Source organism: Pleurodeles waltl, chromosome 1_1 (genome assembly GCF_031143425.1).
Source record: "Pleurodeles waltl isolate 20211129_DDA chromosome 1_1, aPleWal1.hap1.20221129, whole genome shotgun sequence".
In the NCBI taxonomy this organism is placed as follows: Eukaryota; Metazoa; Chordata; class Amphibia; order Caudata; family Salamandridae; genus Pleurodeles; species Pleurodeles waltl.
This window is the reverse complement of record NC_090436.1, coordinates 38,900,204-38,926,126: the sequence shown is the minus strand read 5'-3', so window position 1 is coordinate 38,926,126 and position 25,923 is coordinate 38,900,204.

Here is a 25,923-nt window from a genome sequence, read left to right as displayed (position 1 = left end):
CAGCACCTCAGCCACCACATCACCGGGCACAGTGGTCCCAGCAACAGTGGGCTTTTGGAGTGTGCCAAGCATCAGGGCAGCCGAAAGTAAAAAAGTTGCCCTCAACCCGGAGGGAGAAGGTGAAAACACCTGCCACCAAGGGCTCAGGGAAAACAAAAGGGGATTGTGGCAAGACAGCTGCGCCACCATCCAAGGTCAGGTCAGGAGAGGGCATGGTGGCACCGACTATAGGACCAGTGTCACACCTTCTGTCCACGTCAATGCCAACTGGTATGGCGGAGAAGACAACCACCTGCACCGCCACATGCACCGCCACCAGCACCGCAGTCACTGAGCCCGCCACCAGCACCGCCGCCACAGAGCCCACCGCCACCACAGAGTCAGCCGCCAGCACCAATGCCACAGAGGTCGCCGCATGCACCGCTGCCACAAAGTCCGCCGCCAGCACCGTTGCCACAGAGTCCACCGCTTGCACCGATGCCACAGAGGCCGCCGCAACCACCGCTGCCACAGAGTCCGCCACCAGCACCGATGCCACAGAGGCCGCCGCCAGCACCGCCGCGACTGACACCTCAGCAAGCACCGCCAGCAGCCCGCGACATCCTGAGCCAATAGCACCACCGCAGCCATGGCTGCCATCCCCAGTGGTCAGTCGACCGAGTCTGGTAGTCAGTTCCAGGAGCCTGGGAAGCTTCCATGATGCAACACCTTCAGTGGAGAAAGGCATCCACTACCTCTGTCCTTGGCAGGATGAAGCACTCTGGGCACAAAGCCCCCTCAGGAACCAGTGGAGAAAGTCATCCACTACCTCAGTCCTTGGCAGGATGAAGCACTCTGGGCACAAAGCCCCCTCCAGAACCAGTGGAGAAAGTCATCCACTACCTCAGTCCTTGGCAGGATGAATCACTCTGGGCACAAAGCCCCCTCCAGAACCAGTGGAGAAAGGCATCCACTTGAGAGACTGTGGCTTTGCACTCCCCAGGATAAAGCAGTGGGCATGGAGCCCCCTCGATGAGCAGTGGCATTGTGCACTCATCCGGCTGAGGTGCCCCCCCTTCCCTTCCCCCTCTTTCATTTCGATCTGATGCCCCTGCAGTGTTCTCTCCATTTGAAGTCTGGTATTGAGTGTGCGCCTCGCCCATGTATTTTGGGCACAGTGGTCCTCGGACAATTATTGGTGCACTATCCAGACTTGTGTAGTTGGTGTACATAATTGTATATACTGTATTTCGAGTTTTGACTACTGTTTTTTTCATGATTACAATTGTTCAACTCATTTCCTTTTGTCCTTGCGTTCTTGAAAGAGGGGTGTAAATGTAATGTTGCAGCATGTATTTGTGTTTATGTTGTTGTGGGTAAGGGTGGGGGGTGTTGCGTGTGTGTGTGTGTGTCACTCACTTTTCCCTCCCCCCTCCTCTGTGTTGTAGGTGCTGTACTCACTGTGGTCGTCTCCGCTGTCTTTGTTGCTCCTGATAGAGAAGCAGGAATACCATCGCAGGGAGTATTTGGAGTTCTGGCTCCATGGCGTCCTGGCTCCTCGTGGGGTGTGGAGAGGTGTGTGTTTTACCTTTCAAGTCCTGCTTCCGCCGTGTTTTTGTGCGCGATGGTTCCACCCCGGAAAAGGTGCCAGATTGGCCTCTCATAATAGTGTGGGCGGTACATTGTCTTCCGCCTGTCTGTTGGCGGTGACCGCCGTGCTGTTTGTTTGTACCGCCGTGGCGGTCGGAGTGTTAAAGTGGCTGTCGATGTTGGCGGTTTCCGCCAAGGACGTGATTCCATTTTTTTTTTCGCCGGCCTGTTGGCACTATTACCGCCGCTTTAACACCGACCTTGGGGCTACCTAGGGCCTACCTTAGCGGTGTCTGACATGTAAGAAAAGGGAAGGGTTAGGCCTGGCAAGTGGGTACACTTACTAAGTCGAATTTACAGTTAAAACTGCACACACAGACACTGCAATGGCAGGTCTGAGACATGATTACTAAGCTACTTATGTGGCTGGCACAACCAATGCTGCAGGCCCACTAGTAGCATTTGACTTACAGGCCCTGGCACCTCTAGTGCACTTTACTAGGGACTTACAAGTAAATCAAAAATGCCAATAATGGATAAGCCAATTACATACACATTTTGTAAAGGAACACTTGCACTTTAGCACTGGTTAGCAGCGGTAAAGCGCCCACAGCAACAAAAACAGCAAAATCAGAGTCCAGTACCCATCAACAACCTGGGTAACAGAGGCAAAAAGTTAAGGGAGACCACGCCAAGGATGAAAAGTCTAACAATAACCTTTTGGCTTTGCCCCCGCTAAATTCCATGAGCAGATGTTTAGTTCTTTCAGGATGTATTTTGACTGTGCATCTTTTGATGTAGTTTAATATGTCCTGTTTTTTTTTTTTAGGGTTGCTGCAAGCCTTCCCCAGTCCAGTGACTGGAGAAGCGACTGTATTGCTTTGTGTTGGTTTACTAGAACATCCAGTCTGGATAGGGTGGTGGAGTAGACTTACTGGCTCTGGCTAGAGCTGATGTTGGGCCAACAATGCTTCTGAGGGTTCATAATGTGTGATACGTTTCAGTCTGGGGAGTTTCTCCTGGACAATGGGGAGAGATTTGCATTCCCATAGTAGTTTGTAACATTTTTGCCCCAGTTTTTAGCAGGGTTCTCCTTGAATATACTAGCTTTGTAAGATGTTGTGAGGTGAAGGAAACTACTGTGTGCTCGGTTTGCTGGAATCCACACAGTGGGAATAAATATGATGTTTGTGCAAGGCCTGGGACTTCTGCAATTAGTTTTAAGATAGTACTACTGTTTAAAACATTGTGTTTACCTCTTGTTTGATACTGTGGAGACCACAGAAATTTGTATGGTGGAGAATCCAGAACCAAGTCCTGGTTATCCTTAGTGTTGCAGTTTGTTTTTTGTCTATATACTGTTGGTACTGGTGCTGCTGATACTTTGGGGATTAAGGTGTTGGCCACATCCCATGATTCCTGCCTATTTGTTGACGTTTTCCATTTTAGTTCACAGGTAGGTTTCTTTATTTAAGTCAGCTATTTACTTGAACTCTGGGTCTGGTTCTTTGATGGCGGTCGAGCTTTGTATCATGTGCAGCTTCTGTATGTTTTTTATTTGTGTTTACTGGTTTTCAGAGTAGTTCACTCTGGCCAGTATGGGTGATGTCAGCTCTGTTCTCACTTTGTGACTTGTTGGCTTAGATTGTTTCAGACAGGTGGCATCATATGTCTTTTCACAAAGAGGTTCACTTTTTTGGAGACTCAGTTTGAGTCACCATTGTTGATATTTCTTTGCGTGAGATCTGTTCCAAGGTCAGTTCAATGGGACTCAAAAAAGCAATGATGCCTGATCCAATTGTGTAGCTGAAGTGTTTGTCTAGTGCATCTGTACTTGCAGCCTGTGTGTCCGCAATCTGTCCTGCGTGTCTTCATCTGAGCTTTCTGTGCATCTCAGATCTTCATTGGTTGTTTGGATCATTGTGCTCTCGTGTGCAGTGTCATATAATGTTTGCTCCTCTTGGTTGACTTGTTTGAGTGTCATGTTTCTTCTATTATTTTGTGTTGTGTTTTTATTTAATATCCAAGCTCCAGGGGCGTTGTGTTTACCCAGTGTCCAGTCCATTGCTTGGGTCTGAGTTGTGGTTGGCGGAAGCTCTACCATGTTATTCACTGTTTCCTTGTAGTTTTTCAAATTGGATACAATTTCTTGTTTTGTTGTGCAGATGCTCTTGTGAGTTCTCTCTCTCTTTGTGCATCTTCTTCCTCTCACATTTGTTTGTATGTGACACACTTTTTTACACGTCCCTACTTTTGTGGTGGAGATTTTCACAGTGCAGTTCCTTCCCCCGTTTGGCAGTCTGGTACATTAATCAGGTTGCCTATGGTGCCCTGTCCCAAATTATTATACTTTTGATCTCACCCTTTTTCTGTGCATATTTTGGAGCAATTGCTTTTGTTTTTTAGAACATGCGCATTCATAGGTGTCTGCTGTTGCAAGATCATTAGAGGCTTTTTTATAATCAGTTCCTCCAGCATTATGACCTTTAACTTCCACAATTTTTGTTTGCATTTCGTTTTGAGGTTCCTAATCCTCCTTCATTCAGGTGCAAGTAGAAGGTAGCTGTTCATGGGCTTTTGTTTTATGTCTAGTAGCTGTTGGTTTTCCAAGGTGATGTGGGCTTTGGTTTGGGGACATTTGTTTGACTCCAACCAGCATATCATTTATGATTGACAAAAGAGAATTTAGCTAATTCAATATTGGTGAGTAGCTAATACCCACTACAAAAACTGGAAGTGTGTTGAGTAGATTGACTTAAATGTCTACTTTGCCCGAGTGGTAGTTAAGGCTGTTCACTGCTTGCAAGGTACTTAGAAGAAGGTGCCATGCTGTGTCTGCATATGATGGTGTAGCATTTAACATGGTTTTTATTGGATTGAGAACGTACAGGGGGTCACTAATGGGGCTGAATGACAGGTCTCTTAGGCTGATTTTATCCATTGTGGTTTCTTTAGCAGGGTTCACATTATCCATGGTTTTCAGAATATCTAGGTACCGCATTTTGCTGTCTGATCGGCAACAGCAAAACCTATATGTCAAACATCTTTTGGGTTGTGGCGAAGGTTGAGCGAAAGTGGGCAGCTCCCATGAGGGGATCAGTCATGGGCACTATGGGGTTAATAAAATTGTTGAGTTGTTGAGTTGTTGATGACAGCCTCGATGTTGGCACTAGTTATAGAAGCAGGGGTTTGAGATGCTTGCTTTTGCCTGACTGTTTCATTTAGGATTTCAAAGTGTTTGTGGATGCTGGTGCCAGTGCTGCTCTCTCCCTTTGGTGCTTTTGAGGACATCTTTATTGGTGTTAATGTAGGACCCTATTTACTTGGATCACCTTTAAGGCGTAGATATCAGGGGGATGAAGCTTAAAAAAGCTAAACATTTTTGACAAATTGGAAGGTGTCCCCTTGGATTGTCCCCTGATTTGTCTTCCCCCACTGCCAGGCTGATTAAACTGTGTAGCACCTTCATGTCAGTTACATAGAGTTGAATATTCCTGCGCTTATCACATAGCTGAGTGTTAACTCTAGTTCTGCTGCATCTCATTGTGGTACTTGAGCAGTGTTCCTCTGTCTTGAAAAGATTCAGGTGGACTTCTTTTCATAGTCCCTTATGAAGAGGAGAGTTGCTGCAAAGGACGCTAGTCAGAATTTATAACCTAGGCCTCAATTGTTCTAACCGCCCTCTTCTACCTTTGGTGACCATGCAACTGCACCTCATAAATTGAAGTGCACTGGGCAACCTCTAACTCAGGAATTTAATGACAGGGAGCAGTATATGAGGCGTGGGCTTTTGACACTGGAGGGAGCCGGGGTGATGAAGCATAAACTTACTTTGAAAAAGTCTGACAGGTTGTTGCAGAGTACTGGGGAGGGAGTGGTGTTTTTGACAGTGGCTGCTGGTGAGGTGAAGTCCTTGGCAATCAAGAAGATTGCCTCACTGCTGCGGGGGCTTCCCTCAATGTGTTTAGCTACCGCCCTTTTCTTGGTGTCCCTTAGTTGCTGGTGGTATCATCTGAGTGCAGCCTTGTCACTGGCACTGCCAATGGTTTTGTGGCTGGCTCTCAATGTCTTTCCTTTCTTACTCCTTGTAGTGCTGTTTGGTATCTCAGAGGTCTTCTATGAGCCAGCTGGCCTGTTTGTTGAATCTTCTTTGCTTGTTGGTTTTGACAGGTGCAAGGCAGTCTGCACAGTTCCTAACCTAGTTGTTGAAGTTTGTGATGTCTTTGTCAAGGTTGTTTGTGGGGTTGTGCTTTTTGTGCTTAGAGTTTTAAGATAGTCTGCTTCTGTGATTTTGCCCCACCTGTGGCTGGGAAGGCTAATTTTGGTGAGAGAGTTGACTTGTGGCACTTTGATTTGCAGGTGTATGATGGAGTTGTCGGTCCATGTGAGCGGTGAGATGGAGTTCTATTTGATGCTTTCACTAGTGTTGAAGATGGGGTCCAGTGTGTGTCCTGTGATGTGTGTTGGTCCTGAGATGAGCCAGATGAGTCCGGAGTTGCCCTGCTTTTCGAGGAGTGAGAAAGAGCAGGTGTTAGTTCTGTCTTCCTGGTGGAAGTTGAGGTTGCCAAGAAGTATTTAGATTCTGGAGTCAATGGTAAGCGTGATGATGAAGTTGTTAATGAGGTTGGTAAATTTGGTTTGTAGTCCTGGTGGTCAGTAGGTGAGGGTTCTATTCAGGGTGAAGTTTGCGAATATTTGCAACTTGAAGTGCAGATGTTCAGTGAATATGTTGATGCTTGCTGTGGATGTTGAGCATTTGATAGATTCCATGTAGATGATTGCAAGTCTACCTCCTGGCGTGCAAAGGCGGTTCTGTTGAGTGATCTTTTAGCCCATTGGGATACCCGTGCACAGAGAAGCCAGGTTTCTGCGATGAAAAGGAGGGGCAGTGCCTTGCTGTTCAGCAGGTCCCAGATTTCTGTTGTGTGTTTACTGAGTGTTCGTGTGTTGAGTAGCATGCATGTGGGTGGGTGTTGTTGTGTGAGTATGCTGTGGCAAGTGGTGTTTGGCGTGGGTCTAGATGGTGTTGCTGGTGATTGTGTGGGGTGGTTGTAAGAGAATCGGAAGAAGGTACAGGTGAAAGATCCTACTGTGGTGTGTACATGGTTGCAGTGAGGGGATCAGCATGCCAGGTAGAGCAGCCTAAGCAGTACTGCAGTCACTAGGGGGAAATCAGACCAGGGTTCTTGGCACTGGGCGCAGTCCAGGCGCGGATTGGCACTGATTGGCATACCTTCATCGTGCCAGCAGCCCACCCTTTACGCAGTCACACAATTGCACAGCAGCACCCATTAAGTTGTTCCTAGGAGGGGGAAGGAGCACCGGGTCGGTGGGTGGTGCTCCTCAGCATTTGAAAAGAAGAGGGGAAGGTGACGTGAGCAAGAGGATCTGGTGAAAAGAGGCAAGGGTTAACGCAGTCACACAAGAGTCATGAGGGAGATAACGATCAGAAGGCAAGAAGGAGGTCGGCAGCAGCTGGAAGTGAGAGAGAGGTCACATGTCAGAGACCGGAGGGCTGGGCCTAGGCACCCATTCAATGGGCTCTTGCACTGGCTGCCATTAAGTAAGTCCTGGGAGGGTGAGTGCGGGGGCGGCGTTTGGGGCGCTCAAAGCAGGAAAAGAAGAGATGGGAAAGTGACTGGGAGGAGCAGGAAAGGAGCGGAAGGGGAGAGTAACGGAGGATGAGGCGAGTAGGGAGAGAGTGTAAATAGGCTTGTAGTGGGCTTCCAATAAAGGGCAGAAAGAGCAGAAAAAGCAGGAGCCGGGAACGTGTAAGGCGGAATGAAAGAGTTGAAAGGGACTGAGGGGTCAAAAGCAGGAGATAAAGAGTGAAAACTGGGGAGAGATACGGAAGTCACACAGGAGGCACGAGGGAGAATATGAACAGAAGTCAGAAAGAAGGAGCTCGGCACCGGCTGGAAGTGAGTGATGGAGAGAGATCACAGGTAAAAGAGTGGGGCTGGTCCTAGACAGCTGCATTGTGTTGTATTATACATCCCGGGCCTAAATCTATGTCACTGGGAACAAATACTCGTGCTGTGGAATGAATTACAAAATTTGAAGCATTTCAAAAAGGGAACCAACAATAAGCCCTTTTGAGGTGACGAAAATATGAGTTAGTACGTCAAAAAGGGAAATAAGAAAATGAAACTGATGCAGCTTCTTCAAAGGCATCTTATAACTCATTCAAAAGAATTTATTTCTCCAGCCCATTACACATTATTCTTCAGTAACAAGTTCTAAGCCAGTAAACAAGGGCTACATTAATTTGTTTTATGGCTGCCAGCCTATAGCTTTGGAAACATACTGCCCTTAATCTTCCTGCCGGTTCCCTTTTTCATGCATCCACATTATTGCCCAGGAACACAGTGATTCATCTCTGCACCTCTTGGAGAAGCAGTGGCCCAGCTGCATTTCTGGAGCTCTGCCAGATCTGTTCATCGATCCATGAGTGTCTCGACAGCATTGGTTACTCAAACTTCCTTTCTGTAGCAGTTTTGTTCTTGACCTCGTCACCCGGTGCGTTAAGATGTAGTAACTCTCGATGATTCTGGTTTTAACCCGAACAAGCTCAGAAAGCCAAACTGTAGTTTGCCATCTATCCTGGGGCCCATGCAATAAACCACTACTAGGTAGAGCTACACTTGCATTCCTCCAAGCACATTTGTACAAAAAGTTTTATATTCACATATTCTAATTTACAGGCATGCTGGCCTGTAAATACAGGCTAAGGCAACAGACACAAAGAAAGCAAAAGTGTCAAAGCCAAAGGTTTGATTGCAGTGGAAAGCTGTTGTAGCATAAATATCTGGTGGATGGGTACATTTGTAACATTATGGCCCTCATTCCGAGCCTGGCGGGCGGCAGAGGCCGCCCGCCAGGCTTCCCCCCTCCGAAATACCGCTCCGCGGTCGTAAGACCGCGGAGGGTATTCCGAGTTTTCCCCTGGGCTGGCGGGCGGTCTTCACAAGACCGCCCGCCAGCCCAGGGGAAAACTCCCTTCCCACGATGACGCCGGCTCGTAATAGAGCCGGCGGAGTGGGAAGGTGCGACGGGTGCAGTTGCACCCGTCGCGTATTTCAGTGTCTGCTTTGCAGACACTGAAATACTTTTAGGGGCCCTCTTACGGGGGCCCCTGCCGTGCCCATGCCATAGGCATGGGCACGGCAGGGGCCCCCAGGGGCCCCGCGACTCCCCCTCCCGCCATCCGGTTCCCGGCGGGAGAACCGCCAGGAACTGGATGGCGGGAGGGGGAGTCGGAATCCCCATGCCGGCGCAGCATGCTGCGCCGGCTTGGAGGATTCCTTTGGGGCAGCGGGAAACCGGCGGGAGACCGCCGGTTTCCCTTTACTGACCGCGGCTAAGCCGCCGCGGTCAGAATGCCCCGCGGGGCACCGCCGGCCTGTCGGCGGTGCCACCGCGTCCCACGGCCCTGGCGGACTTGTTCCGCCAGGGTCGTAATGACCCCCTATATGTGGTACTTACATTTTTTCTCATATAACTTTTTATTGAGTAAAAGAAGAAACTAAGAAGGAACTGAACATAAGCATGAAAGGCAACACCTTTATGCATTTTTCCCACTGAATTGGGCAAGGGGCAAACACCGATTTTCCCACACTTTTCACTGTGTCTTTAACAGCTTGAAGATTTATGATCTGATTTAAAGTTTAAAGTCAAATCAACAAAAGCAGATATATCTTCATGAGCAGGGTCCCACCCCAGGTGCCTATCACACCCCTGAGACGTTAGAAACTCGTGGTGGAACCCCGATGATGAAGCATGCCACCAGCTAGATTGGTGTGTCTTTTACAAGAATGACAAGATTCTATCAGGAGCATAAGAAACAGCCTGTACGCACAATAACGATATACCTACTTTTGTTGATTTGATTATGATTTGTGCGGGAAGGTAATTGGGTATTTTTTCATTCTGACTCTCTCCTGTGTTGGTTTTCACTGATTTGAAGTTTGACAGGCAGTCCGCTCTCTATCATGGTGGAAGAGGATATTATGTCTTTCACCCCGATGGACTACTGTCTGCCATATTAAGAGTTCACTACAGGTCCAGCTGTGATGTCTGTACCTTCAGTGGACCATCATTACAGCGCAACAAACCTGCAGTGTCCCGTGAAGGTACTGTAAGTGTGATGTGCAGCTGCCATCTTTCATGCTGCTGTATACAATTTTTTTATTTTTCAAAGGCAAACTCCCAAAGTGGCAGTTTGTTTTTTGAAAAAAGAAAAGGTGTTCTCCACTCTATGCCCTGGGCGTTCCCCCCAGGGACTGTGGATAATGTTTCTTTTTTCTGTTTGGTATTCATCAGATTTTTCCTAGCAGTGAGAGAAACAAACCCTATAAGGTCGTCCATTATAGGTAGGCTGGCAGTCTGATGCCTTTATTACGCCAGGCCTATCTCTATCAGTCTGTCTGAGAAACTACATTCTGCACAATTTATTCAATGGAAAATGGACCAAGGAATTCGAATTTTAACTTACATTTTTTCAAATACTAATTTCTTGGGGATAGCCAGCCTTTCTCACCAACATACATTTGAGTGCATGAGTTCTTTTTCGAACAGTTTATAGCTTATAGCTACCTCTGACTTTATTTAATGCTTCCTACACTGACTTTTGAACTTCTTATAGTAACAAGGGCAACTTATTTTAGAGAGACTGGTACTTGTCACTTTCTTCTCAACTATTGTTAAAATTGCTGTGGAAATTCAGCAAAAGGATGGTGATTTCTTAACCGATCTTTGGCTTCCTTTATCATGTTAAATGCATAATAAAACCTGTTGTATGTGCATCTCAAAAGAATCTGAATAAATCAAAATATCATCAGATAAACTGTGCAGAATACATCCAAAAACTCTTAAATACTCATCAATAATGTATTGAAAGACAGCTGGAGCATTACAGAGTCAAAATGGAATCATCTGATATTGAATAGGTAAAACCTTGTTTGAAACACACTTTTCCTCTCATCACTCATTCATGTTCAGACTAAATGATATGCTCCTTTGTCAGATTTGCTGGAGATTTGTACATTTTTAGTCTGGTCTAGTAGGAAAGGTGTCAAGGGCAATGCACATTATTAGTTAATATTTGTGAAATTTGATTGCAATATACACATTTGAAAGGGAACTCCTGATAATCACAATGTGGTTGAAGAACAGGGGAAATAAATCGAATTGAAGAAGAGAAAACCTGCCTGACCTAATTGATTTTTTTGTAGTCACATTATGGTGGTCATTACAACCCTGGCAGACAGTGTTAAAGTGGCGGTAAGACCGCCAACAGGCCGGCGGTAAAAAAAATTGGAATTACAACCGTGGCGGAAACCGCCAACAAAGACAGCCACTTTAACACTCCGACCGCCACGGCGGTACAGACAAGCAGGTTGGTGGTCACCGCCAACAGACAGGCGGAAGACAAAGTACCGCCCACAGTATCACAACCTACCAATCCGCCACCTTTTCCGGGGCGGATTCACCGCAGAGAAAAACACGGCGGAAACAGGACTTTGAAGGGAAAATGCTCACCTCTACACACCCCACGAGGAATCCGGACGCCATGGAACCCGAGCTGCACATCCTGCCAGCCCTCATCTTCTTGCTACTCTACCAGGAGCACGAACGCCGGTGGCAAAGACAACGGTGAGTACTGCATCTACGACACAGGGCAGGGTGGAGGGAAAAAACAGGGACACACACACGCAACACCCCCACCCTCACCCACTACAACAAACACACTAATACATATTTGTACATTATAGTTACACTCCCCAACCCCCCCCGGCAGAATGCAAAGACAAAAGGAAATGAGTGTGACCATTGTAATATATTTAAATCAAGTACGCAAAAATATATATATACACCATAAACAAAATATACACCAAGCTTAGTATTCCAGCTAGTGCTCCAATGAAGTCCGTGGAACACTGGGCCCACACGGTATGGGCGAGGCCCACACAAGATCCCCAACCATGACGGAGAGAACACTGCAGGGGCATCAGAGAGCAAGAAAACAGGCACCTCAGGGGGAGGGAAAGGGGGGGCACCTCAGCCGGTTGAGTGCACGATGCCAAATCCACGAGAGGGCCACATGCTCACTGTTCAATCCTGGGGATTGCAAAGCCACAGTCTCTCAAGTCTATACAGTGGGTGGTTTGCCCACTATTCCATCCTGGGGAGTGCAAAGCCACAGTCTCTCAAGTCTATACAGTGGGTGGGTTGCCCACTGTTCCATACTGGGGAGTGCAAAGCCACAGTCTCTCAAGTCTATACAGTGGGTGGGTTGCCCACTGTTCCATCCTGGGGAGTGCAAAGCCACAGTCTCTCAAGTGGATGACAGTCTCCACTGGTTCTGGAGGGGGCATGGTGCCCAGAGTGCTTCATCCTGCTAAGGACAGAGGTAATGGATGTATCCCTCCACTGGTTCTGGAGGGGGCTTTGTGCCCAGAGTGCTTCATCCTGCTCGTGACGGACTCAGTAGCGTCAGTGCCCTTGGTGTTCATGGGCCAGCGGTGCTTGGGGCAGCGGTGCCCTGGTCAGGGGTGCTTGTAGCGGCGGTGCCCTGTTCAGCGGTGCTTGTAGCGGCGGTGCCCTGTTCAGCGGTGCTTGTAGCGGAGGTGCCCTGTTCCGTGGTGCTTGTGGCGGCGGTGCCCTGTTCAGCTGTGCTTGTAGCAGCGGTGCCCTGTTCAGCGGTGCTTGAGGCGGCGGTGCCCTATTCAGCGGTGCTTGTAGCGGCAGTGCCCTGTTCAGCGGTGCTTGAGGCAGCAGTGCCCTGTTCAGCGGTGCTTGAGGCGGCGGGCTCCTTTGCAGTAACTCAGCTGCTGGCGGTCCTCTCTGTTCCAGCGGGGCTTGTGCTGGCGCTCCTCTATGTCCCAGCGGGGCTTGTGCTGGCGGTCCTCTCTGTCCCAGCGGGGCTTGTGCTGCCAGTCCGCGCAGTCCCAGCAGGGCTTGTGCTGGCGGTTGTTAGACCTGACATGCCTTAGGGTGGTCACCCCTAACTTTTTGCCTGCCTCCCTCCACTTTTTGGACCCTGTTTTGCTGGCTTTTAGACTCTGCGCACTTTACCACTGCTAACCAGTGCTAAAGTGCATATGCTCTCTCCCTTTTTAAACATGGTAACTTTTGATCATACCTGATTGGACTATTTAATTTACTTATAAGTCCCTGGTAATGTGCACTACATGTGCCTAGGGCCTGTAGATTAAATGCTACTAGTGGACCTGCAGCACTGGTTGTGCCACCCACTTAACTAGCTACCTTAACCTTGTCTCAGGCTTGCCATTGCAAGGCCTGTGTGTGCAGTTTCACTGCCACTTCGACTTGGCATTTAAAAGTACTTGCCAAGCCAAGAACTCCCCTTTTTCTACATATAAGTCACCTCTAATGTGTGCCCTAGGTAACCCCTAGAGCAGGGTGATGTGTAGGTAAAAGGCAGGACATGTACCTGTGTAGTTATATGTCCTGGTAGTGTAAAACTCCTAAATTCGTTTTTACACTACTGTGAGGCCTGCTCCCTTCATAGGCTAACATTGGGGCTGCCCTCATACACTGTTGAAGTGACAGCTGCTGATCTGAAAGGAGCAGGAAGGTCATATTTAGTATGGCCAGAATGGTAATACAAAATCCTGCTGACTGGTGAAGTCGGATTTAATATTACTATTCTAGAAATGCCACTTTTAGAAAGTGAGCATTTCTCTGCACTTAAATCTTTCTGTGCCTTACAATCCACTTCTGGCTGGGCTTAGTTGACAGCTCCTTGTGCATTCACTCAGACACACCCCAAACACAGGGTACTCAGCCTCACTTGCATACATCTGCATATTGAATGGGTCTTCCTGGGCTGGGAGGGTGGAGGGCCTGCTTTCACACAAAGGACTGCCACACCCCCTATTGGGATCCTGGCAGACAGGATTGAACTGAAAGGGGACCTGGTGCACTTCTTAGCCACTCTTTGGAGTCTCCTCCACTTCAAAGGCACATTTGGGTATAAAACAGGGCCTCTGCCCTACCTCATCAGACACTTGCTGGAGAAGAAACCTGAACCAGAAACTACATCCTGCCAAGAAGAACTGCCTGGCTGCTCAAAGGACTCACCTCTCTGCTTTCTACAAAGGACTGCTGCCTTGCTGTTGGCCTGCTGCCTTGCTGAACGCTTGTCTGGCTGTGAAAGTGCTCTCCAAGGGCTTGGATAGAGCTTGCCTCCTGTTCCCTGAAGTCTCAGGACCAAAAAGACTTCCCTTTTTCACTTGGACGCTCCGTGCGTCAAAAATTTCGACGCACAGCTTGTGCCGCGGCGAGAAAAACGCTGCACACCGACACTGATCAACGCGACGCTCTGGGGACGACCGGAAATCCGACGCACGGCTTCGCAAGGACAACGCCGCCCGACCTCTAGAGGAGAAATCGACGCGACGCCTGCCGTGAGATCGTAATTTCAACGCGCAGCCCCACAGAACGACGCGCAGCCGGAAAACAAGCAGGAAAATCCACGCACAGACCCGGGCCATCTGGTAATCCCCGCGATCCACAGAAAGAGACTGTCCGCGCGCCGGAAAACGACGCACGACTTCCCCGCGTGGAAAATAACGACGCAAGTCCGGGTGTGCTGGGGAGAAATCGACGCACACACCCTTTTTCCACGCACCTCTTCTTTTGTGGCCCTCTGAGGAGATTTTTCCACTCTAAACCAGGTACTTGTGCTTGAAAGAGACTTTGTTTATATTCTAAAGACTTAAGGCACTTTGTATCACTTTTCAGTGATATCTCTACAATTTCCCATTGCAACTTTATTCTTTTTGACCTACAATTATCCTGATAAATATTATATATTTTTCTAAACACTGTGTGGTGTATTTTTGTGGTGCTATATGGTGGTATTGTATGATTTATTGCACAAATACTTTACACATTGCCTTCTAAGTTAAGCCTGACTGCTCGTGCCAAGCTACCAGAGGGTGGGCACAGGATAATCTTGGATTGTGTGTGACTTACCCTGACTAGAGTGAAGGCTTTTGCTTGGACAGGGGGTAACCTGACTGCCAACCAAAAACCCCATTTCTAACATTGGTGATCAGCGGTGAGGATAGGACTTGTATTTGTGCAGTGACATACAGTAGCTAAGTATTTCACTACCTACCCACAGTTGAAGGTCAACTTGGCTTTTTATCTTTTTTTTCCAAATTTGTTTTTTTGCCTGACAATTTTCAAAAACTAAATCCTCACTCAACATGTCTCTGACTGGGTCTCAGACAGGGGACTTTGACCTAGTCCAGTTGGATACATATACGGTCAAACAACTAATAGGATTCTGCAGGGCATTGAGGGTACCCACCCAAGGGGCCTCCAGAAAGGAGGACTTTCAAGTGGCGCTGAGGGCCTGGGCAGAAGCCCATTTAGAGGATGATGAGGAAGAGGAGCCAGAAAATGGCACCTCAGAGGAATATTCACTATCTGTGGATGGTGTTACCACTGCAATTGTGCCCCCTTCCAGACCAGGGAGCAGTGTCTCTATGCAAAGCCTGACCGCAGAGGAAAGGAGAGAGGAAAGGGAGTTCCAATTGCAAATGGCAAAACTGAAAATTGAGGCTCAACAGGAGGAGAGAAGGGCAGAGAGAAAAGCCAAACGAGCTGAGGCTGAAAGAGCAGCCAAACAGATTGAAGCTGAAAGAACAGCCAAACAGATTCAAGCAGAAGCTGAAAGGGCAGCCAAACAAGCGGAAGCTGAAAGAGCAGCCAAACAGGTGGAAGCTGAAAGAGCTTTGGCTGAAAAGAAACTATTGTTGGCTCATGAACTGAGTCTCAAGGAGCTGGAGATCAAGGCGAGACAGTCTGAATCCAGCAATAATGGTGGCAACATACAGACAGGACCTGCTGGAGAAAAGAAGGTTCGCATACCCAAAAATGTGGTGCCCAGTTTTGTGGTGGGAGATGACATAGATAAATGGTTAGCTGCTTATGAAGTTGCACTAAGGGCTCATGAGGTTCCTGAAGGGCAATGGGGGGTAGCTATGTGGGGTTATGTGCCGCCATTGGGGAGGGACACACTTCTCCCATTGGATCAACCGGATCAAAACACATACCCACTTCAGAAAGCCACTTTACTTGCCAAGTTTGGGCTGACCCCTGAGGGATACCGTCAGAGGTTCAGGGACAGCACCAAACAAAACACACAAACATGGGTAGATTTCTTTGACTTTTCCAGTAAGGCACTGAGTGGATGGGTGTGGGGCAACAAAGTAAATGACTATAAAGGGTTATATGACTTGATTCTGAGAAAGCATATGCTTAATACTACTTTTACAGAGTTGCGCCAGCACTTGGTAGATAGTAAGCTGACTGATCCCAGGGAGCTTGCTGAGGAGACGGACCTCTGGATTAGCACCAGAGTGTCCAAAAAGGTACCTGGGGGGGACTCCCACAAAGGTGGTCAGGGTTCCCAACAGAAGAAAGAGGGGGGAGATAAACTTACAGATAAGGAACTCTCAAAAGGCCCCCAAAAGAATTCCCAGGGAGGGGGTGGTAACCATTCCTTCTCTAGATTTGCGAAGAAGCCAGGGACATTTGATAAGTCAGGGAAACCCAACCCCAAATGTATGGAGTGTTACCAGTATGGTCACTATAAAGGCGACCCCAAGTGCTCCAAAAGGGCACCGTCCACTACCGGACAGACACCTGGGCTAACTAGTGTAGCGCTTGCAGGGGAGATGGACCCAGATAGCTTTGAGGAGCAAGTAGAGATTTCCCTAGTGTCCATGGGAGAAAGAGAAATGGTGCCCAAAGCCCACATGCCCCGAAATACTTCCAAGTACAGACAGTGGGTCACCATTAATGGGCAGAAGGTGGAGGCTCTACGTGACACAGGAGCCAGTATGACTACTATCCAGAGTCAGCTGGTGTCCACAGAGCAGATAGTCCCTAATACATTCCACCAGGTCATAGTCGCTGACAATCGTGAGAGTCACTTACCGGTGTCTCTGGTTCCCTTTGAGTGGGGGGGGGGTCTCTGGTACTCTGAAAGTAGCTGTGAGTCCTGCCATGCCTGTAGATTGTCTGTTAGGCAACGATCTTGAGCACACTGCTTGGAAAGAAGTAGAGCTCAGATCTCACCTGGAAATGTTAGGGTTACCTGAGTGGGTCTGCATGACCACCAGGTCCATGGCTGCCCGGGAAGGGAGTCAAGGGCGTCTGGAGCCTGGAAAAATGGCCCAGACAGTCGCCCAAGAGGGGGGCCAGGGGCACGGGAAACCCGCCTCCAATGTTCCCACGGTGGTAGACGAGGTCCCTGAGGAAGAGGAGGCCCCCGAGCCAACCGGGGACGAAATAGCTGCCCTGGGTAACCTACCTGAACTTCCTGGCTGGCAAGTAGAGGGGGGGTCAACCAGGGAAGCATTCTGCAAGGCGCAGAGAGAATGCCCCACTCTTGAGGGTCTGAGGAAGCAGGCCACAGACAACGCAGCAGGTGACGCCTCTGGCGCTCACCATATTTACTGGGAGAATGATCTCCTTTACAGTGAGCATAGAATTCCAGGTCCTGGGGCACACCGTGTGCTGGTGGTCCCCCAGTTTTATTGGAAATTCCTACTAGGCCTGGCTCACGACATTCCCCTGGCAGGACACCTGGGCCAAGACAAGACCTTTGACAGGCTTAACACCCACTTTCATTGGCCCAGAATGAGGAAAGCCTCAGATAACTTCTGCAGAGCTTGCCCCACCTGCCAGGCTAGTGGGAAGGCAGGGAAACGGCTTAAAGCTCCCCTGATCCCACTCCCAGTCGTTGGCACCCCCTTTGAAAGGGTGGGCATCGACATCGTTGGTCCCTTGGACCCCAAAACTGCCCTGGGCAACAGGTTTATCCTGGTTTTGGTGGACCATGCCACCCACTATCCAGAGGCAATCCCTCTGAGAACAGTGACGGCCAAGGTGGTGACCAGAGCCCTGTTGGGAATATTTACCCGTGTGGGATTCCCTAAGGAGGTCGTGTCTGACAGGGGCACAAACTTCAAGTCTGCATACATGAAGACCCTGTGGGATGAGTGTGGGGTGACCTACCGGTTTACCACACCTTATCATCCTCAAACCAATGGGCTGGTTGAGAGATTCAACCAGACCCTGAAAGGCATGATTGGTGGCCTGACTGAGGCCATGAGGCGTAAGTGGGACGTCCTCTTACCCTGCCTGTTGTTTGCTTATAGAGAGGTCCCCAGAAAGGGGTGGGGTTCAGCCCCTTTGAGCTTCTCTATGGTCACCCTGTCAGGGGACCCCTAAGCATCGTTAAGGAGGGCTGGGAGAGAGCTCCCCAGGCCCCTCCCCAGGATGTGGTCAGCTACATGCTGGCTCTCCGCAAACAAACCCAACGCTTCTGGAAGGAGGCCCAGAGTAACCTTGAGGCCAGTCAAGAGGTGATGAAGGAGTGGTACGACCAAAAGGCCACTCCAGTTGAATTCTCACCTGGAGACAAAGTTTGGGTGATGGAGCCAGTAGAGCCCAGGGCTCTCCAGGACCGCTGGACTGGCCCCTTTGAGATCAAGGAGCGTAAAGGGGAGGCCACTAACCTAGTGGACCTCAAGACCCCTAGGCAACCCCTAAGGGTCCTCCATCACAACCGGCTCAAACCTCACTTTGAGAGGTCTGAGGTCAGTATGCTCCTAGTCACCGATGAGGGCATGGAAGAGGAGAGTGAACCTCTCCCCGACCTCCTCGCTGTCAAAGAAGGGGATGGGTCAGTAGGTGGTGTCATTCTCTCTGACTCCCTGACTCCAACACAGAGAGGGGGCGGCTATGAGCTGTTAGAGCAGTTCTCCCCCCTGTTCTCCCTTACACCTGGACTAACCCACCTCTGTGTGCATGACATTGACACAGGTGACAGTGCTCCTGTAAAGAACAAAATTTACAGGTTGTCAGATAAGGTGAAGGCCAGCATCAAGGAGGAGGTCTCCAAGAAGTTGACTTTGGGGGTTATTGAGAAATCCAGTAGTCCCTGGGCCAGCCCTGTGGTATTGGTTCCCAAGGCTACTGCCCCAGGTGCGAAACCAGAACTCCGGTTCTGTGTGGACTACCAGGGTCTCAATTCAGTCACCCGGACTGATTCTCACCCCATCCCCCGAGCTGATGAGCTCGTTGACAGACTAGGCGCTGCCAAGTTCCTGAGTACGTTCGATCTTACTTCCGGGTACTGGCAGATTGGCCTGACTGAGGGGGCTAAAGAAAGATCTACTTTTTCCACCCCTGATGGCCATTACCAATTCCGGGTGATGCCATTTGGGCTGAAAAATGCCCCCGCTACCTTCCAACTGTTGGTTAACGGGGTCCTAGCTGGTAAAGATGCCTTCTGTGCAGCTTACCTAGACGACATAGCTGTCTACAGTTCCAGCTGGGAGGAACACCTGCTCCACCTCAAGGAGGTGCTTCAGGCCCTGCAACAGGCAGGCCTGACTATCAAAGCTAGTAAGTGCCAGATTGGGCAGGGTTCCGTGGTGTACTTGGGACACCTCGTAGGTGGTGGACGGGTGCAGCCGCTCCAGGCCAAGATTGAAACTATCAAGGCCTGGCAACCACCTAGAACACAGACTGACGTGAGAGCCTTTTTGGGCCTCACTGGATACTACCGCAGGTTCGTCAAGGGCTATGGTACCATTGTGTCCCCCTTGACAGAACTCACTTCCAAGAAACAACCTAGGTTGGTGAATTGGACAGAGGCCTATCAGAAAGCCTTTGATTCTCTGAAGGAAGCCATGTGCACGGCCCCCGTACTCAAGGCCCCTGACTACTCCCAGGAATTTATTGTTCAGACAGACGCTTCAGAGCATGGCATAGGGGCTGTTCTAGCACAGCTGAATGAGGAGGGCTCAGACCTACCAGTAGTCTTTATTAGCAGAAGACTACTACCACGGGAACAAAGGTGGAGTGCTATTGAGAGAGAAGCATTTGCTGTGGTCTGGGCACTGAAGAAGCTAAGACCCTACCTGTTTGGGACTCACTTCCGGGTTCAGACAGACCACAGGCCCCTCAGATGGCTCATGCAGATGAGGGGTGAGAATATAAAACTCTTGAGGTGGTCCATTTCCCTACAGGGGATGGACTTTACAGTGGAGCATCGCCCAGGGGTTGACCACACCAATGCTGATGGTCTCTCCAGATACTTCCGCCTTAGCGATGAGAGCTCCCAGGAGGTCGGGTAGCTCTCCCCACTTTCAGCTGGGGGGGACACATGTTAGACCTGACATGCCTTAGGGTGGTCACCCCTAACTTTTTGCCTGCCTCCCTCCACTTTTTGGACCCTGTTTTGCTGGCTTTTAGACTCTGCGCACTTTACCACTGCTAACCAGTGCTAAAGTGCATATGCTCTCTCCCTTTTTAAACATGGTAACTTTGGATCATACCTGATTGGACTATTTAATTTACTTATAAGTCCCTGGTAATGTGCACTACATGTGCCTAGGGCCTGTAGATTAAATGCTACTAGTGGACCTGCAGCACTGGTTGTGCCACCCACTTAAGTAGCTACCTTAACCTTGTCTCAGGCTTGCCATTGCAAGGCTTGTGTGTGCAGTTTCACTGCCACTTCGACTTGGCATTTAAAAGTACTTGCCAAGCCAAGAACTCCCCTTTTTCTACATATAAGTCACCTCTAATGTGTGCCCTAGGTAACCCCTAGAGCAGGGTGCTGTGTAGGTATAAGGCAGGACATGTACCTGTGTAGTTATATGTCCTGGTAGTGTAAAACTCCTAAATTCGTTTTTACACTACTGTGAGGCCTGCTCCCTTCATAGGCTAACATTGGGGCTGCCCTCATACACTGTTGAAGTGACAGCTGCTGATCTGAAAGGAGCAGGAAGGTCATATTTAGTATGGCCAGAATGGTAATACAAAATCCTGATGACTGGTGAAGTCGGATTTAATATTACTATTCTAGAAATGCCACTTTTAGAAAGTGAGCATTTCTCTGCACTTAAATCTTTCTGTGCCTTACAATCCACGTCTGGCTGGGCTTAGTTGACAGCTCCTTGTGCATTCACTCAGACACACCCCAAACACAGGGTACTCAGCCTCACTTGCATACATCTGCATATTGAATGGGTCTTCCTGGGCTGGGAGGGTGGAGGGCCTGCTTTCACACAAAGGACTGCCACACCCCCTACTGGGATCCTGGCAGACAGGATTGAACTGAAAGGGGACCTGGTGCACTTATTAGCCACTCTTTGGAGTCTCCCCCACTTCAAAGGCACATTTGGGTATAAAACAGGGCCTCTGCCCTACCTCATCAGACACTTGCTGGAGAAGAAACCTGAACCAGAAACTACATCCTGCCAAGAAGAACTGCCTGGCTGCTCAAAGGACTCACCTCTCTGCTTTCTACAAAGGACTGCTGCCTTGCTGTTGGCCTGCTGCCTTGCTGAACGCTTGTCTGGCTGTGAAAGTGCTCTCCAAGGGCTTGGATAGAGCTTGCCTCCTGTTCCCTGAAGTCTCAGGACCAAAAAGACTTCCCTTTTTCACTTGGACGCTCCGTGCGTCAAAAATTTCAACGCACAGTTTGTGCCGCGGCGAGAAAAACGCCGCACACCGACGCTGATCAACGCGACGCTCTGGGGACGACCGGAAATCCGACGCACGGCTTCGCAAGGACAACGCCGCCCGACCTCTAGAGGAGAAATCGACACGACGCCTGCCGTGAGATCGTAATTTCAACGCGCAGCCCCGCAGAACGACGCGCAGCCGGAAAACAAGCAGGAAAATTCACGCACAGACCCGGGAAATCTGGTAATCCCCGCGATCCACAGAAAGAGACTGTCGGCGCGCCGGAAAACGACGCACGACTTCCCCGCGTGGAAAATAACGACGCAAGTCCGGGTGTGCTGGGGAGAAATCGACGCACACACCCTTTTTCCACGCACCTCTTCTTTTGTGGCCCTCTGAGAAGATTTTTCCACTCTAAACCAGGTATTTGTGCTTGAAAAGACTTTGTTTATATTCTAAAGACTTAAGGCACTTTATATCACTTTTCAGTGATATCTCTACAATTTTCCATTGCAACTTTATTATTTTTGACCTACAATTATCCTGACAAATATTATATATTTTTCTAAACACTGTGTGGTGTATTTTTGTGGTGCTATATGGTGGTATTGTATGATTTATTGCACAAATACTTTACACATTGCCTTCTAAGTTAAGCCTGACTGCTCATGCCAAGCTACCAGAGGGTGGGCACAGGATAATCTTGGATTGTGTGTGACTTACCCTGACTAGAGTGAAGGCTTTCGCTTGGACAGGGGGTAACCTGACTGCCAACCAAAAACACATTTCTAACAGCGGTCCTCTCTGTCCCAGCAGGGCTTGTGCTGCCGGTCCTCTCTAGCCTAGCGGAGCTTGTGCTGGCGGTCCTCTCTGTCCCAGCAGGGCTTGTGCTGGCGGTCCTCTCTGTCCCAGCGGGGCTTGTGCTGGCGGTACTCTCTGTCCTAGCGGGGCTTGTGCTGCCATTCCGCGCAGTCCCAGCGGGGCTTGTGCTGGCGGTCCTCTCTGTCCCAGCAGGGCTTGTGCTGCCGGTCCTCTCCAGCCCAGCGGGGCTTGTGCTGGCGGTCCTCTCTGTCCCAGCAGGGCTTGTGCTTGCGGTCCTCTCTGTCCCAGCGGGGCTTGTGCTGGCGGTCCTCTCTGTCCCAGTGGGGCTTGTGCTGGGGGTCCTCTCTAGCCCAGCGGGGCTTGTGCTGGCGGTCCTCTCTTGCCCAGCGGGGCTTGTGCTGGCAGTGGCCTCCTGGGCAGCAGGTCAGGTGCTGGCGGTGGCCTCCGGGGCAGCAGGGCAGGTGCTGGTGGTGGCCTCCTGGGCAACGGGGATGATGGCGGTGGCCTTCTGGGCAGCGGGGATGATGGCGGTGGCCTTCTGGGCAGCGGGGATGATGGCGGTGGCCTCCTGGGCGGCGGGGATGATGGCGGTCTCCTCCGCCGTGCTGCTCTTCCCAGACTTGCCGGGTTTCTTGTGGCCCTTCCCCACCTTGGAAGTTGTCGCAGCTGACTCCAAACTTCCACCGGGACCCCTGGGAGCGGCTTTGGTGGTTGGAGTCTTCCCCCTCTCCCTTTGGGCACTGGCCAACTTTTAATGCTTGACAGGTGGGGGACTATCCGTGCTGTGGCTCTGTGCCACACTGGCTGCTCTGGTGGCCGGTGCACTTCAGATTCCGGTGACTACAGGCACCACTGGTCCCGGAGATGTTGTGGTTGAGGTGCTAGTTTGGGACCTGGAGAGTCGGGCCCTAGGAGACGGACGGGGTGGGGGAGGTGTGGGAAAGAGGTCAAGGTTGGACAGGAAAAGATTTTTGGACACACTGGGACGTGTAGCGGGAGGGGGTTTGGGAGTGGAGGAAGAGGTTGTGGTTGTAGGAGGTGTTCGTTTGGTGACTTTGGGTGAAGGTTCATGCGCTGGAGGCTGACGTGAGGTGGATGGCTGTTGGGTCGGTGTGTGCCTGTGTTTGTGTATCTTGGGAGGTGGCGTCACAGACACACTGGGAGAGGACACAGGGGACATGTGACTGGTAGTGGGGGTGGTGACTGCACGTGAGTGGGGTGTGGTGGTGTGTGTGCTGGTGATGGCAGTAGTGGCTGTAGAGGTACTGCATGCAGGTGTGAGTGTAGACGAGACTGGGAGGGAGGAGGGAGACGAGGAGAAGGGGGACACAGTGGAGGCAGTGGATGTTGGTGTGTCTGCATGAGTGTGATGCTTGCGTGAGTGCCTGTGGTATGTGTGGTGCTTATGTTTGCCTGAGCTTCCCTTGTGTGTTGACATGTGTGCATGCTGGTCTGAAGGTGTGCTTGGGATAGGTTGAGGTACAGGGGATTGGGTCTGGGTGGAGGAAGTTGGAGGTGGGAGGCTGGAAACAGGGACAATGGCTGCCATCAGTGCTGAGGCCAGAGTCTGAAAAGCTCGTTGAAGGGCCGCCTGACCAGAATGAATGCCCTCCAGGAATGCATTGGTTTGTTGCAATTGCCTTTCTTCACCCTGGATGGCATTCAAAATGGTAGACTGCCAAACAGTGAGGGACCTGAGGAGGTCAATGGCCTCCTCACTGAGGGAAGCAGGGGTGACTGGGGTAGGGGCTGAGGTGCCTGGGGCGAAAGTGATGCCCACCCTCCTGGGTGAGCGGGCACTGGGCAAAGGCTGAGGGGTTGCTGGGAGGGCGGTGCTGGTAGGGCGGGTGGCGGCTGTACCTGTAGATGCGGGGGGCACAGATGTTGCCGCCACCACAAGGGAGCTCCCATCAGAGGACGAGTCTGTGTCGCTGGTGTCAGCTCCTGTCCCCGCTGTGGAGCTCCCCACGCCTTCCGTCCCACTGGTGAACTCCGAATCCGTTGTCTCGCCCTCCAGGGCCATGTGGGATGCAGCTCCCTCGTGCTCCGGTGCCACTGCTCCTCCGCCTGATAATGCTAATGCACACAAGAACAGGGAGACCACAAAAAGGGGGGGGACGACAGAAGAAAGACATGTTCTGTGCATGCATTACCGCTTCCGTTGGCGGACACGACAGACACAGAAGCCCCCTGCACTACGCCGCTCTTTTGGGCTCCACTGTTCAATCCCTGGGAAATGGCCTACAAGGCTATGGACAACATCTGCAGACATGGATGACACAGGGGCATGACTAGGTGTACTTGGCACTCTACAGAGGTGGGGTGGGGTGCCACATGGCCTGCCTTACGGAGGGACCTTGCCTACTAAACTCGCCCTGGCCTAGGGAAACTCACAGCCCACCTACCCCACCCAGACACCTCCACTGCACGCAAAATAAGCAGGATGAGAGTGTACTCACCCCCTTGTGGCTGCTGTGATGCCCTCAAGCGCCCATCCAACTCCGGGTACGCCACCACCAGGATCCTGAACATCAGGGGGGTCATGGTGCGACGGGCACCCCTCCCACGTTGGGAGGCCATCCCCAGCTGAGCCTCTGCCGTCTTCTTGCTCCAGCAGCGAATGTCCTCCCATCTGTTCCGGCAGTGGGTGCTCCGTCTGTGGTAGACCCCCAGGGTCTGGATGTCCTTGGCGATGGCACGCCAAATATCTTTTATCTGGTGGGCGCTGACCTACATGAATTGTACAGGGGGAAGAGAAACTTATTACCAACTGCACCGTCACAGTCATTGGCCCACATCCCTACCCTTGCCATGTGGCACATGCACTCACCGTCGTTTCATGCACGCCGCAATCTCCCCCCATCTTACATCCATCCCACTCCACACAGGCATAGCCCATACAGCATGCTCCCAGTGTACTTACCTGTTTGTCTGAAGGACCGTAGAGTAGCGTGTACTGGGGGAGGACCCCGTCCCCGAGTTTCTCCAACTCCTCCGATGTGAAGGCAGGGGCCCTTTCCACCAGACACTCAAGCCATTGTCTCTTCCAGACCGAGGTCACAGCAGCACTTGCAGTGTAGGTCCTCTCCTGTCGAAGCTCAGGTATCGAGTGATTAAACAGATAGAAAATGGTGGTCACGCCCGCGGCGGTGCATACCGTCACCGCCGGCGTACATGGTCATTGGCTTCTGGGACCTATAGGGTACAATGTTAACCCATGCAGCATTGCGCCGCGGTCTTCGACTGCCTACCGCGACAGTGTACAACGCCAGCGCAGTTACCTCACATCCCATTGTCCCACTTTACAGGTCAGGCAGCTGCCACTTCAGGGGCCCACATGGCTTAACTTTTAACTGCGTCACACATACCTAGGCCTAGACTCAACACACATACAGGCCACTTTTCGGATTAGGATTCGTGTTCTGTAAGCTGTGGGTACGTACCTCTGAGTTGGTTGACTCTGTGCTCGCTTTTGTCGTTCATAGGCACTGTCCGCTGAGACATGTGAGGAGATGGCGGCATCCTCCGGTGTACAGACCGCTGGTGGACCTGTCAACAATGGAGGAAAGACATATGATCATAACATACACGCTTGACCGTGCCACAATCCAGGAACTGTGTACCCCGCTGGAGCCAGACCTGATGTCAGCTATCCGCCATCCCACAGGAATCCCCCCTCAAATGCAGGTGCTGTCAGTGCTCCATTTCCTTGCAAGTGGGTCATTTCAAACAACAGTGGCCATAGCATCAGGAATGTTCCAGCCTATGTTTTCTAACGTGTTGTCCAGAGTGTTGTCTTCCCTGCTGAAACACATGCGGAGCTACATCATTTACCCTCAGGTGGAGGTTTTGCCTACAGTGAAAGGTGATTTCTATGCCCTGGGACATATCCCAAACATCATAGGTGCCATTGATGGGCCCCATGTGGCTTTGGTTACCCCCCGCAGGAGTGAACAGGTGTACAGACACTGGAAGAGTTATCATAATATGAATGTGCAGATGGTGTGT